Genomic DNA, 13,037 nt, shown 5'->3' with positions numbered 1-13,037 from the left:
TTAACCCGTCATGAATGCAGTTCGGTTCAGTTTTATTGTTTAATGGCGCTCATTGTCAAAATTTTTTATATATCTCGATTTTTGCGTGAGTTGGATTTTAATTTTCTATTTTATTTGATGTAGGAATGTGGAAAAGAACGTGGGGGAGAGTGAAGCCGGGGAAGGGATTGGTAGGATGGAGAGGGTAACAGAAACGGGTGCGATCATACCAGCACTAATGCACCGGATCCCATCAGAACTCCGAAGTTAAGCGCGCTTGGGCGAGAGTAGTACTAGGATGGGTGACCTCCTGGGAAGTCCTCGTGTTGCACCCCTTTTTTTTTTTTTGCCCTTTGTTCCTGTGCTGCCTGCTAATTTGCCCCTCACAAGGCCGCGGTTAGGGGCGGCGAAACACGTTTTTGCACATACACTTTGTTTTATGTTTTTTAAGGGTTCGAATCGTTCGGGTAGAAGAGCAGGAGGAAAAAGGAAAAAAAAAAAAAAAGTATGATTTTGATTTGTTTAACCCGTCATGAATGCAGTTCGGTTCAGTTTTATTGTTTAATGGCGCTCATTGTCAAAAATTTTTATATATCTCGATTTTTGCGTGAGTTGGATTTTAATTTTCTATTTTATTTGATGTAGGAATGTGGAAAAGAACGTGGGGGAGAGTGAAGCCGGGGAAGGGATTGGTAGGATGGAGAGGGTAACAGAAACGGGTGCGATCATACCAGCACTAATGCACCGGATCCCATCAGAACTCCGAAGTTAAGCGCGCTTGGGCGAGAGTAGTACTAGGATGGGTGACCTCCTGGGAAGTCCTCGTGTTGCACCCCTTTTTTTTTTTTTGCCCTTTGTTCCTGTGCTGCCTGCTAATTTGCCCCTCACAAGGCCGCGGTTAGGGGCGGCGAAACACGTTTTTGCACATACACTTTGTTTTATGTTTTTTAAGGGTTCGAATCGTTCGGGTAGAAGAGCAGGAGGAAAAAGGAAAAAAAAAAAAAGTATGATTTTGATTTGTTTAACCCGTCATGAATGCAGTTCGGTTCAGTTTTATTGTTTAATGGCGCTCATTGTCAAAATTTTTTATATATCTCGATTTTTGCGTGAGTTGGATTTTAATTTTCTATTTTATTTGATGTAGGAATGTGGAAAAGAACGTGGGGGAGAGTGAAGCCGGGGAAGGGATTGGTAGGATGGAGAGGGTAACAGAAACGGGTGCGATCATACCAGCACTAATGCACCGGATCCCATCAGAACTCCGAAGTTAAGCGCGCTTGGGCGAGAGTAGTACTAGGATGGGTGACCTCCTGGGAAGTCCTCGTGTTGCACCCCTTTTTTTTTTTTTGCCCTTTGTTCCTGTGCTGCCTGCTAATTTGCCCCTCACAAGGCCGCGGTTAGGGGCGGCGAAACACGTTTTTGCACATACAGTTTGTTTTATGTTTTTTAAGGGTTCGAATCGTTCGGGTAGAAGAGCAGGAGGAAAAAGGAAAAAAAAAAAAAGTATGATTTTGATTTGTTTAACCCGTCATGAATGCAGTTCGGTTCAGTTTTATTGTTTAATGGCGCTCATTGTCAAAATTTTTTATATATCTCGATTTTTGCGTGAGTTGGATTTTAATTTTCTATTTTATTTGATGTAGGAATGTGGAAAAGAACGTGGGGGAGAGTGAAGCCGGGGAAGGGATTGGTAGGATGGAGAGGGTAACAGAAACGGGTGCGATCATACCAGCACTAATGCACCGGATCCCATCAGAACTCCGAAGTTAAGCGCGCTTGGGCGAGAGTAGTACTAGGATGGGTGACCTCCTGGGAAGTCCTCGTGTTGCACCCCTTTTTTTTTTTTTGCCCTTTGTTCCTGTGCTGCCTGCTAATTTGCCCCTCACAAGGCCGCGGTTAGGGGCGGCGAAACACGTTTTTGCACATACACTTTGTTTTATGTTTTTTAAGGGTTCGAATCGTTCGGGTAGAAGAGCAGGAGGAAAAAGGAAAAAAAAAAAAAGTATGATTTTGATTTGTTTAACCCGTCATGAATGCAGTTCGGTTCAGTTTTATTGTTTAATGGCGCTCATTGTCAAAATTTTTTATATATCTCGATTTTTGCGTGAGTTGGATTTTAATTTTCTATTTTATTTGATGTAGGAATGTGGAAAAGAACGTGGGGGAGAGTGAAGCCGGGGAAGGGATTGGTAGGATGGAGAGGGTAACAGAAACGGGTGCGATCATACCAGCACTAATGCACCGGATCCCATCAGAACTCCGAAGTTAAGCGCGCTTGGGCGAGAGTAGTACTAGGATGGGTGACCTCCTGGGAAGTCCTCGTGTTGCACCCCTTTTTTTTTTTTTGCCCTTTGTTCCTGTGCTGCCTGCTAATTTGCCCCTCACAAGGCCGCGGTTAGGGGCGGCGAAACACGTTTTTGCACATACACTTTGTTTTATGTTTTTTAAGGGTTCGAATCGTTCGGGTAGAAGAGCAGGAGGAAAAAGGAAAAAAAAAAAAAGTATGATTTTGATTTGTTTAACCCGTCATGAATGCAGTTCGGTTCAGTTTTATTGTTTAATGGCGCTCATTGTCAAAATTTTTTATATATCTCGATTTTTGCGTGAGTTGGATTTTAATTTTCTATTTTATTTGATGTAGGAATGTGGAAAAGAACGTGGGGGAGAGTGAAGCCGGGGAAGGGATTGGTAGGATGGAGAGGGTAACAGAAACGGGTGCGATCATACCAGCACTAATGCACCGGATCCCATCAGAACTCCGAAGTTAAGCGCGCTTGGGCGAGAGTAGTACTAGGATGGGTGACCTCCTGGGAAGTCCTCGTGTTGCACCCCTTTTTTTTTTTTTGCCCTTTGTTCCTGTGCTGCCTGCTAATTTGCCCCTCACAAGGCCGCGGTTAGGGGCGGCGAAACACGTTTTTGCACATACAGTTTGTTTTATGTTTTTTAAGGGTTCGAATCGTTCGGGTAGAAGAGCAGGAGGAAAAAGGAAAAAAAAAAAAAAAGTATGATTTTGATTTGTTTAACCCGTCATGAATGCAGTTCGGTTCAGTTTTATTGTTTAATGGCGCTCATTGTCAAAATTTTTTATATATCTCGATTTTTGCGTGAGTTGGATTTTAATTTTCTATTTTATTTGATGTAGGAATGTGGAAAAGAACGTGGGGGAGAGTGAAGCCGGGGAAGGGATTGGTAGGATGGAGAGGGTAACAGAAACGGGTGCGATCATACCAGCACTAATGCACCGGATCCCATCAGAACTCCGAAGTTAAGCGCGCTTGGGCGAGAGTAGTACTAGGATGGGTGACCTCCTGGGAAGTCCTCGTGTTGCACCCCTTTTTTTTTTTTTGCCCTTTGTTCCTGTGCTGCCTGCTAATTTGCCCCTCACAAGGCCGCGGTTAGGGGCGGCGAAACACGTTTTTGCACATACACTTTGTTTTATGTTTTTTAAGGGTTCGAATCGTTCGGGTAGAAGAGCAGGAGGAAAAAGGAAAAAAAAAAAAAGTATGATTTTGATTTGTTTAACCCGTCATGAATGCAGTTCGGTTCAGTTTTATTGTTTAATGGCGCTCATTGTCAAAATTTTTTATATATCTCGATTTTTGCGTGAGTTGGATTTTAATTTTCTATTTTATTTGATGTAGGAATGTGGAAAAGAACGTGGGGGAGAGTGAAGCCGGGGAAGGGATTGGTAGGATGGAGAGGGTAACAGAAACGGGTGCGATCATACCAGCACTAATGCACCGGATCCCATCAGAACTCCGAAGTTAAGCGCGCTTGGGCGAGAGTAGTACTAGGATGGGTGACCTCCTGGGAAGTCCTCGTGTTGCACCCCTTTTTTTTTTTTTGCCCTTTGTTCCTGTGCTGCCTGCTAATTTGCCCCTCACAAGGCCGCGGTTAGGGGCGGCGAAACACGTTTTTGCACATACAGTTTGTTTTATGTTTTTTAAGGGTTCGAATCGTTCGGGTAGAAGAGCAGGAGGAAAAAGGAAAAAAAAAAAAAAAGTATGATTTTGATTTGTTTAACCCGTCATGAATGCAGTTCGGTTCAGTTTTATTGTTTAATGGCGCTCATTGTCAAAATTTTTTATATATCTCGATTTTTGCGTGAGTTGGATTTTAATTTTCTATTTTATTTGATGTAGGAATGTGGAAAAGAACGTGGGGGAGAGTGAAGCCGGGGAAGGGATTGGTAGGATGGAGAGGGTAACAGAAACGGGTGCGATCATACCAGCACTAATGCACCGGATCCCATCAGAACTCCGAAGTTAAGCGCGCTTGGGCGAGAGTAGTACTAGGATGGGTGACCTCCTGGGAAGTCCTCGTGTTGCACCCCTTTTTTTTTTTTTGCCCTTTGTTCCTGTGCTGCCTGCTAATTTGCCCCTCACAAGGCCGCGGTTAGGGGCGGCGAAACACGTTTTTGCACATACAGTTTGTTTTATGTTTTTTAAGGGTTCGAATCGTTCGGGTAGAAGAGCAGGAGGAAAAAGGAAAAAAAAAAAAAGTATGATTTTGATTTGTTTAACCCGTCATGAATGCAGTTCGGTTCAGTTTTATTGTTTAATGGCGCTCATTGTCAAAATTTTTTATATATCTCGATTTTTGCGTGAGTTGGATTTTAATTTTCTATTTTATTTGATGTAGGAATGTGGAAAAGAACGTGGGGGAGAGTGAAGCCGGGGAAGGGATTGGTAGGATGGAGAGGGTAACAGAAACGGGTGCGATCATACCAGCACTAATGCACCGGATCCCATCAGAACTCCGAAGTTAAGCGCGCTTGGGCGAGAGTAGTACTAGGATGGGTGACCTCCTGGGAAGTCCTCGTGTTGCACCCCTTTTTTTTTTTTTGCCCTTTGTTCCTGTGCTGCCTGCTAATTTGCCCCTCACAAGGCCGCGGTTAGGGGCGGCGAAACACGTTTTTGCACATACAGTTTGTTTTATGTTTTTTAAGGGTTCGAATCGTTCGGGTAGAAGAGCAGGAGGAAAAAGGAAAAAAAAAAAAAGTATGATTTTGATTTGTTTAACCCGTCATGAATGCAGTTCGGTTCAGTTTTATTGTTTAATGGCGCTCATTGTCAAAATTTTTTATATATCTCGATTTTTGCGTGAGTTGGATTTTAATTTTCTATTTTATTTGATGTAGGAATGTGGAAAAGAACGTGGGGGAGAGTGAAGCCGGGGAAGGGATTGGTAGGATGGAGAGGGTAACAGAAACGGGTGCGATCATACCAGCACTAATGCACCGGATCCCATCAGAACTCCGAAGTTAAGCGCGCTTGGGCGAGAGTAGTACTAGGATGGGTGACCTCCTGGGAAGTCCTCGTGTTGCACCCCTTTTTTTTTTTTTGCCCTTTGTTCCTGTGCTGCCTGCTAATTTGCCCCTCACAAGGCCGCGGTTAGGGGCGGCGAAACACGTTTTTGCACATACAGTTTGTTTTATGTTTTTTAAGGGTTCGAATCGTTCGGGTAGAAGAGCAGGAGGAAAAAGGAAAAAAAAAAAAAGTATGATTTTGATTTGTTTAACCCGTCATGAATGCAGTTCGGTTCAGTTTTATTGTTTAATGGCGCTCATTGTCAAAATTTTTTATATATCTCGATTTTTGCGTGAGTTGGATTTTAATTTTCTATTTTATTTGATGTAGGAATGTGGAAAAGAACGTGGGGGAGAGTGAAGCCGGGGAAGGGATTGGTAGGATGGAGAGGGTAACAGAAACGGGTGCGATCATACCAGCACTAATGCACCGGATCCCATCAGAACTCCGAAGTTAAGCGCGCTTGGGCGAGAGTAGTACTAGGATGGGTGACCTCCTGGGAAGTCCTCGTGTTGCACCCCTTTTTTTTTTTTTGCCCTTTGTTCCTGTGCTGCCTGCTAATTTGCCCCTCACAAGGCCGCGGTTAGGGGCGGCGAAACACGTTTTTGCACATACAGTTTGTTTTATGTTTTTTAAGGGTTCGAATCGTTCGGGTAGAAGAGCAGGAGGAAAAAGGAAAAAAAAAAAAAGTATGATTTTGATTTGTTTAACCCGTCATGAATGCAGTTCGGTTCAGTTTTATTGTTTAATGGCGCTCATTGTCAAAATTTTTTATATATCTCGATTTTTGCGTGAGTTGGATTTTAATTTTCTATTTTATTTGATGTAGGAATGTGGAAAAGAACGTGGGGGAGAGTGAAGCCGGGGAAGGGATTGGTAGGATGGAGAGGGTAACAGAAACGGGTGCGATCATACCAGCACTAATGCACCGGATCCCATCAGAACTCCGAAGTTAAGCGCGCTTGGGCGAGAGTAGTACTAGGATGGGTGACCTCCTGGGAAGTCCTCGTGTTGCACCCCTTTTTTTTTTTTTGCCCTTTGTTCCTGTGCTGCCTGCTAATTTGCCCCTCACAAGGCCGCGGTTAGGGGCGGCGAAACACGTTTTTGCACATACAGTTTGTTTTATGTTTTTTAAGGGTTCGAATCGTTCGGGTAGAAGAGCAGGAGGAAAAAGGAAAAAAAAAAAAAGTATGATTTTGATTTGTTTAACCCGTCATGAATGCAGTTCGGTTCAGTTTTATTGTTTAATGGCGCTCATTGTCAAAATTTTTTATATATCTCGATTTTTGCGTGAGTTGGATTTTAATTTTCTATTTTATTTGATGTAGGAATGTGGAAAAGAACGTGGGGGAGAGTGAAGCCGGGGAAGGGATTGGTAGGATGGAGAGGGTAACAGAAACGGGTGCGATCATACCAGCACTAATGCACCGGATCCCATCAGAACTCCGAAGTTAAGCGCGCTTGGGCGAGAGTAGTACTAGGATGGGTGACCTCCTGGGAAGTCCTCGTGTTGCACCCCTTTTTTTTTTTTTGCCCTTTGTTCCTGTGCTGCCTGCTAATTTGCCCCTCACAAGGCCGCGGTTAGGGGCGGCGAAACACGTTTTTGCACATACAGTTTGTTTTATGTTTTTTAAGGGTTCGAATCGTTCGGGTAGAAGAGCAGGAGGAAAAAGGAAAAAAAAAAAAAGTATGATTTTGATTTGTTTAACCCGTCATGAATGCAGTTCGGTTCAGTTTTATTGTTTAATGGCGCTCATTGTCAAAATTTTTTATATATCTCGATTTTTGCGTGAGTTGGATTTTAATTTTCTATTTTATTTGATGTAGGAATGTGGAAAAGAACGTGGGGGAGAGTGAAGCCGGGGAAGGGATTGGTAGGATGGAGAGGGTAACAGAAACGGGTGCGATCATACCAGCACTAATGCACCGGATCCCATCAGAACTCCGAAGTTAAGCGCGCTTGGGCGAGAGTAGTACTAGGATGGGTGACCTCCTGGGAAGTCCTCGTGTTGCACCCCTTTTTTTTTTTTTGCCCTTTGTTCCTGTGCTGCCTGCTAATTTGCCCCTCACAAGGCCGCGGTTAGGGGCGGCGAAACACGTTTTTGCACATACAGTTTGTTTTATGTTTTTTAAGGGTTCGAATCGTTCGGGTAGAAGAGCAGGAGGAAAAAGGAAAAAAAAAAAAAGTATGATTTTGATTTGTTTAACCCGTCATGAATGCAGTTCGGTTCAGTTTTATTGTTTAATGGCGCTCATTGTCAAAATTTTTTATATATCTCGATTTTTGCGTGAGTTGGATTTTAATTTTCTATTTTATTTGATGTAGGAATGTGGAAAAGAACGTGGGGGAGAGTGAAGCCGGGGAAGGGATTGGTAGGATGGAGAGGGTAACAGAAACGGGTGCGATCATACCAGCACTAATGCACCGGATCCCATCAGAACTCCGAAGTTAAGCGCGCTTGGGCGAGAGTAGTACTAGGATGGGTGACCTCCTGGGAAGTCCTCGTGTTGCACCCCTTTTTTTTTTTTTGCCCTTTGTTCCTGTGCTGCCTGCTAATTTGCCCCTCACAAGGCCGCGGTTAGGGGCGGCGAAACACGTTTTTGCACATACAGTTTGTTTTATGTTTTTTAAGGGTTCGAATCGTTCGGGTAGAAGAGCAGGAGGAAAAAGGAAAAAAAAAAAAAGTATGATTTTGATTTGTTTAACCCGTCATGAATGCAGTTCGGTTCAGTTTTATTGTTTAATGGCGCTCATTGTCAAAATTTTTTATATATCTCGATTTTTGCGTGAGTTGGATTTTAATTTTCTATTTTATTTGATGTAGGAATGTGGAAAAGAACGTGGGGGAGAGTGAAGCCGGGGAAGGGATTGGTAGGATGGAGAGGGTAACAGAAACGGGTGCGATCATACCAGCACTAATGCACCGGATCCCATCAGAACTCCGAAGTTAAGCGCGCTTGGGCGAGAGTAGTACTAGGATGGGTGACCTCCTGGGAAGTCCTCGTGTTGCACCCCTTTTTTTTTTTTTGCCCTTTGTTCCTGTGCTGCCTGCTAATTTGCCCCTCACAAGGCCGCGGTTAGGGGCGGCGAAACACGTTTTTGCACATACAGTTTGTTTTATGTTTTTTAAGGGTTCGAATCGTTCGGGTAGAAGAGCAGGAGGAAAAAGGAAAAAAAAAAAAAGTATGATTTTGATTTGTTTAACCCGTCATGAATGCAGTTCGGTTCAGTTTTATTGTTTAATGGCGCTCATTGTCAAAATTTTTTATATATCTCGATTTTTGCGTGAGTTGGATTTTAATTTTCTATTTTATTTGATGTAGGAATGTGGAAAAGAACGTGGGGGAGAGTGAAGCCGGGGAAGGGATTGGTAGGATGGAGAGGGTAACAGAAACGGGTGCGATCATACCAGCACTAATGCACCGGATCCCATCAGAACTCCGAAGTTAAGCGCGCTTGGGCGAGAGTAGTACTAGGATGGGTGACCTCCTGGGAAGTCCTCGTGTTGCACCCCTTTTTTTTTTTTTGCCCTTTGTTCCTGTGCTGCCTGCTAATTTGCCCCTCACAAGGCCGCGGTTAGGGGCGGCGAAACACGTTTTTGCACATACAGTTTGTTTTATGTTTTTTAAGGGTTCGAATCGTTCGGGTAGAAGAGCAGGAGGAAAAAGGAAAAAAAAAAAAAGTATGATTTTGATTTGTTTAACCCGTCATGAATGCAGTTCGGTTCAGTTTTATTGTTTAATGGCGCTCATTGTCAAAATTTTTTATATATCTCGATTTTTGCGTGAGTTGGATTTTAATTTTCTATTTTATTTGATGTAGGAATGTGGAAAAGAACGTGGGGGAGAGTGAAGCCGGGGAAGGGATTGGTAGGATGGAGAGGGTAACAGAAACGGGTGCGATCATACCAGCACTAATGCACCGGATCCCATCAGAACTCCGAAGTTAAGCGCGCTTGGGCGAGAGTAGTACTAGGATGGGTGACCTCCTGGGAAGTCCTCGTGTTGCACCCCTTTTTTTTTTTTTGCCCTTTGTTCCTGTGCTGCCTGCTAATTTGCCCCTCACAAGGCCGCGGTTAGGGGCGGCGAAACACGTTTTTGCACATACAGTTTGTTTTATGTTTTTTAAGGGTTCGAATCGTTCGGGTAGAAGAGCAGGAGGAAAAAGGAAAAAAAAAAAAAGTATGATTTTGATTTGTTTAACCCGTCATGAATGCAGTTCGGTTCAGTTTTATTGTTTAATGGCGCTCATTGTCAAAATTTTTTATATATCTCGATTTTTGCGTGAGTTGGATTTTAATTTTCTATTTTATTTGATGTAGGAATGTGGAAAAGAACGTGGGGGAGAGTGAAGCCGGGGAAGGGATTGGTAGGATGGAGAGGGTAACAGAAACGGGTGCGATCATACCAGCACTAATGCACCGGATCCCATCAGAACTCCGAAGTTAAGCGCGCTTGGGCGAGAGTAGTACTAGGATGGGTGACCTCCTGGGAAGTCCTCGTGTTGCACCCCTTTTTTTTTTTTTGCCCTTTGTTCCTGTGCTGCCTGCTAATTTGCCCCTCACAAGGCCGCGGTTAGGGGCGGCGAAACACGTTTTTGCACATACAGTTTGTTTTATGTTTTTTAAGGGTTCGAATCGTTCGGGTAGAAGAGCAGGAGGAAAAAGGAAAAAAAAAAAAAGTATGATTTTGATTTGTTTAACCCGTCATGAATGCAGTTCGGTTCAGTTTTATTGTTTAATGGCGCTCATTGTCAAAATTTTTTATATATCTCGATTTTTGCGTGAGTTGGATTTTAATTTTCTATTTTATTTGATGTAGGAATGTGGAAAAGAACGTGGGGGAGAGTGAAGCCGGGGAAGGGATTGGTAGGATGGAGAGGGTAACAGAAACGGGTGCGATCATACCAGCACTAATGCACCGGATCCCATCAGAACTCCGAAGTTAAGCGCGCTTGGGCGAGAGTAGTACTAGGATGGGTGACCTCCTGGGAAGTCCTCGTGTTGCACCCCTTTTTTTTTTTTTGCCCTTTGTTCCTGTGCTGCCTGCTAATTTGCCCCTCACAAGGCCGCGGTTAGGGGCGGCGAAACACGTTTTTGCACATACAGTTTGTTTTATGTTTTTTAAGGGTTCGAATCGTTCGGGTAGAAGAGCAGGAGGAAAAAGGAAAAAAAAAAAAAGTATGATTTTGATTTGTTTAACCCGTCATGAATGCAGTTCGGTTCAGTTTTATTGTTTAATGGCGCTCATTGTCAAAATTTTTTATATATCTCGATTTTTGCGTGAGTTGGATTTTAATTTTCTATTTTATTTGATGTAGGAATGTGGAAAAGAACGTGGGGGAGAGTGAAGCCGGGGAAGGGATTGGTAGGATGGAGAGGGTAACAGAAACGGGTGCGATCATACCAGCACTAATGCACCGGATCCCATCAGAACTCCGAAGTTAAGCGCGCTTGGGCGAGAGTAGTACTAGGATGGGTGACCTCCTGGGAAGTCCTCGTGTTGCACCCCTTTTTTTTTTTTTGCCCTTTGTTCCTGTGCTGCCTGCTAATTTGCCCCTCACAAGGCCGCGGTTAGGGGCGGCGAAACACGTTTTTGCACATACAGTTTGTTTTATGTTTTTTAAGGGTTCGAATCGTTCGGGTAGAAGAGCAGGAGGAAAAAGGAAAAAAAAAAAAGTATGATTTTGATTTGTTTAACCCGTCATGAATGCAGTTCGGTTCAGTTTTATTGTTTAATGGCGCTCATTGTCAAAATTTTTTATATATCTCGATTTTTGCGTGAGTTGGATTTTAATTTTCTATTTTATTTGATGTAGGAATGTGGAAAAGAACGTGGGGGAGAGTGAAGCCGGGGAAGGGATTGGTAGGATGGAGAGGGTAACAGAAACGGGTGCGATCATACCAGCACTAATGCACCGGATCCCATCAGAACTCCGAAGTTAAGCGCGCTTGGGCGAGAGTAGTACTAGGATGGGTGACCTCCTGGGAAGTCCTCGTGTTGCACCCCTTTTTTTTTTTTTGCCCTTTGTTCCTGTGCTGCCTGCTAATTTGCCCCTCACAAGGCCGCGGTTAGGGGCGGCGAAACACGTTTTTGCACATACAGTTTGTTTTATGTTTTTTAAGGGTTCGAATCGTTCGGGTAGAAGAGCAGGAGGAAAAAGGAAAAAAAAAAAAAGTATGATTTTGATTTGTTTAACCCGTCATGAATGCAGTTCGGTTCAGTTTTATTGTTTAATGGCGCTCATTGTCAAAATTTTTTATATATCTCGATTTTTGCGTGAGTTGGATTTTAATTTTCTATTTTATTTGATGTAGGAATGTGGAAAAGAACGTGGGGGAGAGTGAAGCCGGGGAAGGGATTGGTAGGATGGAGAGGGTAACAGAAACGGGTGCGATCATACCAGCACTAATGCACCGGATCCCATCAGAACTCCGAAGTTAAGCGCGCTTGGGCGAGAGTAGTACTAGGATGGGTGACCTCCTGGGAAGTCCTCGTGTTGCACCCCTTTTTTTTTTTTTGCCCTTTGTTCCTGTGCTGCCTGCTAATTTGCCCCTCACAAGGCCGCGGTTAGGGGCGGCGAAACACGTTTTTGCACATACAGTTTTGTTTTATGTTTTTTAAGGGTTCGAATCGTTCGGGTAGAAGAGCAGGAGGAAAAAGGAAAAAAAAAAAAAGTATGATTTTGATTTGTTTAACCCGTCATGAATGCAGTTCGGTTCAGTTTTATTGTTTAATGGCGCTCATTGTCAAAATTTTTTATATATCTCGATTTTTGCGTGAGTTGGATTTTAATTTTCTATTTTATTTGATGTAGGAATGTGGAAAAGAACGTGGGGGAGAGTGAAGCCGGGGAAGGGATTGGTAGGATGGAGAGGGTAACAGAAACGGGTGCGATCATACCAGCACTAATGCACCGGATCCCATCAGAACTCCGAAGTTAAGCGCGCTTGGGCGAGAGTAGTACTAGGATGGGTGACCTCCTGGGAAGTCCTCGTGTTGCACCCCTTTTTTTTTTTTTGCCCTTTGTTCCTGTGCTGCCTGCTAATTTGCCCCTCACAAGGCCGCGGTTAGGGGCGGCGAAACACGTTTTTGCACATACAGTTTGTTTTATGTTTTTTAAGGGTTCGAATCGTTCGGGTAGAAGAGCAGGAGGAAAAAGGAAAAAAAAAAAAAAGTATGATTTTGATTTGTTTAACCCGTCATGAATGCAGTTCGGTTCAGTTTTATTGTTTAATGGCGCTCATTGTCAAAATTTTTTATATATCTCGATTTTTGCGTGAGTTGGATTTTAATTTTCTATTTTATTTGATGTAGGAATGTGGAAAAGAACGTGGGGGAGAGTGAAGCCGGGGAAGGGATTGGTAGGATGGAGAGGGTAACAGAAACGGGTGCGATCATACCAGCACTAATGCACCGGATCCCATCAGAACTCCGAAGTTAAGCGCGCTTGGGCGAGAGTAGTACTAGGATGGGTGACCTCCTGGGAAGTCCTCGTGTTGCACCCCTTTTTTTTTTTTTGCCCTTTGTTCCTGTGCTGCCTGCTAATTTGCCCCTCACAAGGCCGCGGTTAGGGGCGGCGAAACACGTTTTTGCACATACACTTTGTTTTATGTTTTTTAAGGGTTCGAATCGTTCGGGTAGAAGAGCAGGAGGAAAAAGGAAAAAAAAAAAAAGTATGATTTTGATTTGTTTAACCCGTCATGAATGCAGTTCGGTTCAGTTTTATTGTTTAATGGCGCTCATTGT

At 43.4% G+C, this 13,037-nt stretch overlaps 26 non-coding genes across 26 annotated transcripts; all 26 read left to right on the top strand.

The window, feature by feature from the left end:
* The first annotated feature begins 195 nt into the window (after window positions 1-195).
* On the top strand, window positions 196-314 carry LOC137949277 (5S ribosomal RNA). Its single transcript, XR_011111807.1, has one exon. It is a non-coding gene; the product is annotated as a 5S ribosomal RNA (ribosomal RNA).
* A 382-nt stretch (window positions 315-696) lies between these two features.
* Window positions 697-815, top strand: LOC137949275 (5S ribosomal RNA). Its single transcript, XR_011111805.1, has one exon. It is a non-coding gene; the product is annotated as a 5S ribosomal RNA (ribosomal RNA).
* A 380-nt stretch (window positions 816-1,195) lies between these two features.
* LOC137949274 (5S ribosomal RNA) lies at window positions 1,196-1,314 on the top strand. Its single transcript, XR_011111804.1, has one exon. It is a non-coding gene; the product is annotated as a 5S ribosomal RNA (ribosomal RNA).
* A 380-nt stretch (window positions 1,315-1,694) lies between these two features.
* Window positions 1,695-1,813, top strand: LOC137949273 (5S ribosomal RNA). The gene has a single exon (XR_011111803.1). It is a non-coding gene; the product is annotated as a 5S ribosomal RNA (ribosomal RNA).
* Window positions 1,814-2,193: 380 nt separating this feature from the next.
* On the top strand, window positions 2,194-2,312 carry LOC137949272 (5S ribosomal RNA). The gene has a single exon (XR_011111802.1). It is a non-coding gene; the product is annotated as a 5S ribosomal RNA (ribosomal RNA).
* Window positions 2,313-2,692: 380 nt separating this feature from the next.
* LOC137949271 (5S ribosomal RNA) lies at window positions 2,693-2,811 on the top strand. The gene has a single exon (XR_011111801.1). It is a non-coding gene; the product is annotated as a 5S ribosomal RNA (ribosomal RNA).
* A 382-nt stretch (window positions 2,812-3,193) lies between these two features.
* On the top strand, window positions 3,194-3,312 carry LOC137949270 (5S ribosomal RNA). The gene has a single exon (XR_011111800.1). It is a non-coding gene; the product is annotated as a 5S ribosomal RNA (ribosomal RNA).
* A 380-nt stretch (window positions 3,313-3,692) lies between these two features.
* Window positions 3,693-3,811, top strand: LOC137949268 (5S ribosomal RNA). Its single transcript, XR_011111799.1, has one exon. It is a non-coding gene; the product is annotated as a 5S ribosomal RNA (ribosomal RNA).
* Window positions 3,812-4,193: 382 nt separating this feature from the next.
* Window positions 4,194-4,312, top strand: LOC137949267 (5S ribosomal RNA). The gene has a single exon (XR_011111798.1). It is a non-coding gene; the product is annotated as a 5S ribosomal RNA (ribosomal RNA).
* A 380-nt stretch (window positions 4,313-4,692) lies between these two features.
* On the top strand, window positions 4,693-4,811 carry LOC137949266 (5S ribosomal RNA). Its single transcript, XR_011111797.1, has one exon. It is a non-coding gene; the product is annotated as a 5S ribosomal RNA (ribosomal RNA).
* A 380-nt stretch (window positions 4,812-5,191) lies between these two features.
* Window positions 5,192-5,310, top strand: LOC137949265 (5S ribosomal RNA). The gene has a single exon (XR_011111796.1). It is a non-coding gene; the product is annotated as a 5S ribosomal RNA (ribosomal RNA).
* Window positions 5,311-5,690: 380 nt separating this feature from the next.
* On the top strand, window positions 5,691-5,809 carry LOC137949263 (5S ribosomal RNA). Its single transcript, XR_011111794.1, has one exon. It is a non-coding gene; the product is annotated as a 5S ribosomal RNA (ribosomal RNA).
* A 380-nt stretch (window positions 5,810-6,189) lies between these two features.
* Window positions 6,190-6,308, top strand: LOC137949262 (5S ribosomal RNA). Its single transcript, XR_011111793.1, has one exon. It is a non-coding gene; the product is annotated as a 5S ribosomal RNA (ribosomal RNA).
* Window positions 6,309-6,688: 380 nt separating this feature from the next.
* Window positions 6,689-6,807, top strand: LOC137949261 (5S ribosomal RNA). The gene has a single exon (XR_011111792.1). It is a non-coding gene; the product is annotated as a 5S ribosomal RNA (ribosomal RNA).
* A 380-nt stretch (window positions 6,808-7,187) lies between these two features.
* LOC137949260 (5S ribosomal RNA) lies at window positions 7,188-7,306 on the top strand. Its single transcript, XR_011111791.1, has one exon. It is a non-coding gene; the product is annotated as a 5S ribosomal RNA (ribosomal RNA).
* Window positions 7,307-7,686: 380 nt separating this feature from the next.
* Window positions 7,687-7,805, top strand: LOC137949259 (5S ribosomal RNA). Its single transcript, XR_011111790.1, has one exon. It is a non-coding gene; the product is annotated as a 5S ribosomal RNA (ribosomal RNA).
* Window positions 7,806-8,185: 380 nt separating this feature from the next.
* On the top strand, window positions 8,186-8,304 carry LOC137949251 (5S ribosomal RNA). The gene has a single exon (XR_011111785.1). It is a non-coding gene; the product is annotated as a 5S ribosomal RNA (ribosomal RNA).
* A 380-nt stretch (window positions 8,305-8,684) lies between these two features.
* Window positions 8,685-8,803, top strand: LOC137949240 (5S ribosomal RNA). The gene has a single exon (XR_011111774.1). It is a non-coding gene; the product is annotated as a 5S ribosomal RNA (ribosomal RNA).
* A 380-nt stretch (window positions 8,804-9,183) lies between these two features.
* Window positions 9,184-9,302, top strand: LOC137949227 (5S ribosomal RNA). The gene has a single exon (XR_011111763.1). It is a non-coding gene; the product is annotated as a 5S ribosomal RNA (ribosomal RNA).
* Window positions 9,303-9,682: 380 nt separating this feature from the next.
* LOC137949215 (5S ribosomal RNA) lies at window positions 9,683-9,801 on the top strand. Its single transcript, XR_011111752.1, has one exon. It is a non-coding gene; the product is annotated as a 5S ribosomal RNA (ribosomal RNA).
* Window positions 9,802-10,181: 380 nt separating this feature from the next.
* On the top strand, window positions 10,182-10,300 carry LOC137949203 (5S ribosomal RNA). Its single transcript, XR_011111741.1, has one exon. It is a non-coding gene; the product is annotated as a 5S ribosomal RNA (ribosomal RNA).
* A 380-nt stretch (window positions 10,301-10,680) lies between these two features.
* On the top strand, window positions 10,681-10,799 carry LOC137949299 (5S ribosomal RNA). The gene has a single exon (XR_011111828.1). It is a non-coding gene; the product is annotated as a 5S ribosomal RNA (ribosomal RNA).
* Window positions 10,800-11,178: 379 nt separating this feature from the next.
* On the top strand, window positions 11,179-11,297 carry LOC137949288 (5S ribosomal RNA). Its single transcript, XR_011111817.1, has one exon. It is a non-coding gene; the product is annotated as a 5S ribosomal RNA (ribosomal RNA).
* Window positions 11,298-11,677: 380 nt separating this feature from the next.
* On the top strand, window positions 11,678-11,796 carry LOC137949276 (5S ribosomal RNA). The gene has a single exon (XR_011111806.1). It is a non-coding gene; the product is annotated as a 5S ribosomal RNA (ribosomal RNA).
* Window positions 11,797-12,177: 381 nt separating this feature from the next.
* On the top strand, window positions 12,178-12,296 carry LOC137949264 (5S ribosomal RNA). The gene has a single exon (XR_011111795.1). It is a non-coding gene; the product is annotated as a 5S ribosomal RNA (ribosomal RNA).
* A 381-nt stretch (window positions 12,297-12,677) lies between these two features.
* On the top strand, window positions 12,678-12,796 carry LOC137949197 (5S ribosomal RNA). Its single transcript, XR_011111735.1, has one exon. It is a non-coding gene; the product is annotated as a 5S ribosomal RNA (ribosomal RNA).
* The last annotated feature ends 241 nt before the right edge of the window (window positions 12,797-13,037 follow it).

Source organism: Aristolochia californica, unplaced genomic scaffold, assembly GCF_029961685.1.
Source record: "Aristolochia californica isolate CCGP_79_NKW_82.1479 unplaced genomic scaffold, dmAriCali1.0.hap1 SCAF_132, whole genome shotgun sequence".
In the NCBI taxonomy this organism is placed as follows: Eukaryota; Viridiplantae; Streptophyta; class Magnoliopsida; order Piperales; family Aristolochiaceae; genus Aristolochia; species Aristolochia californica.
The sequence above is the reverse complement of the archived record's forward strand: the minus strand, read 5'-3'. Positions and strand labels throughout refer to the sequence as shown.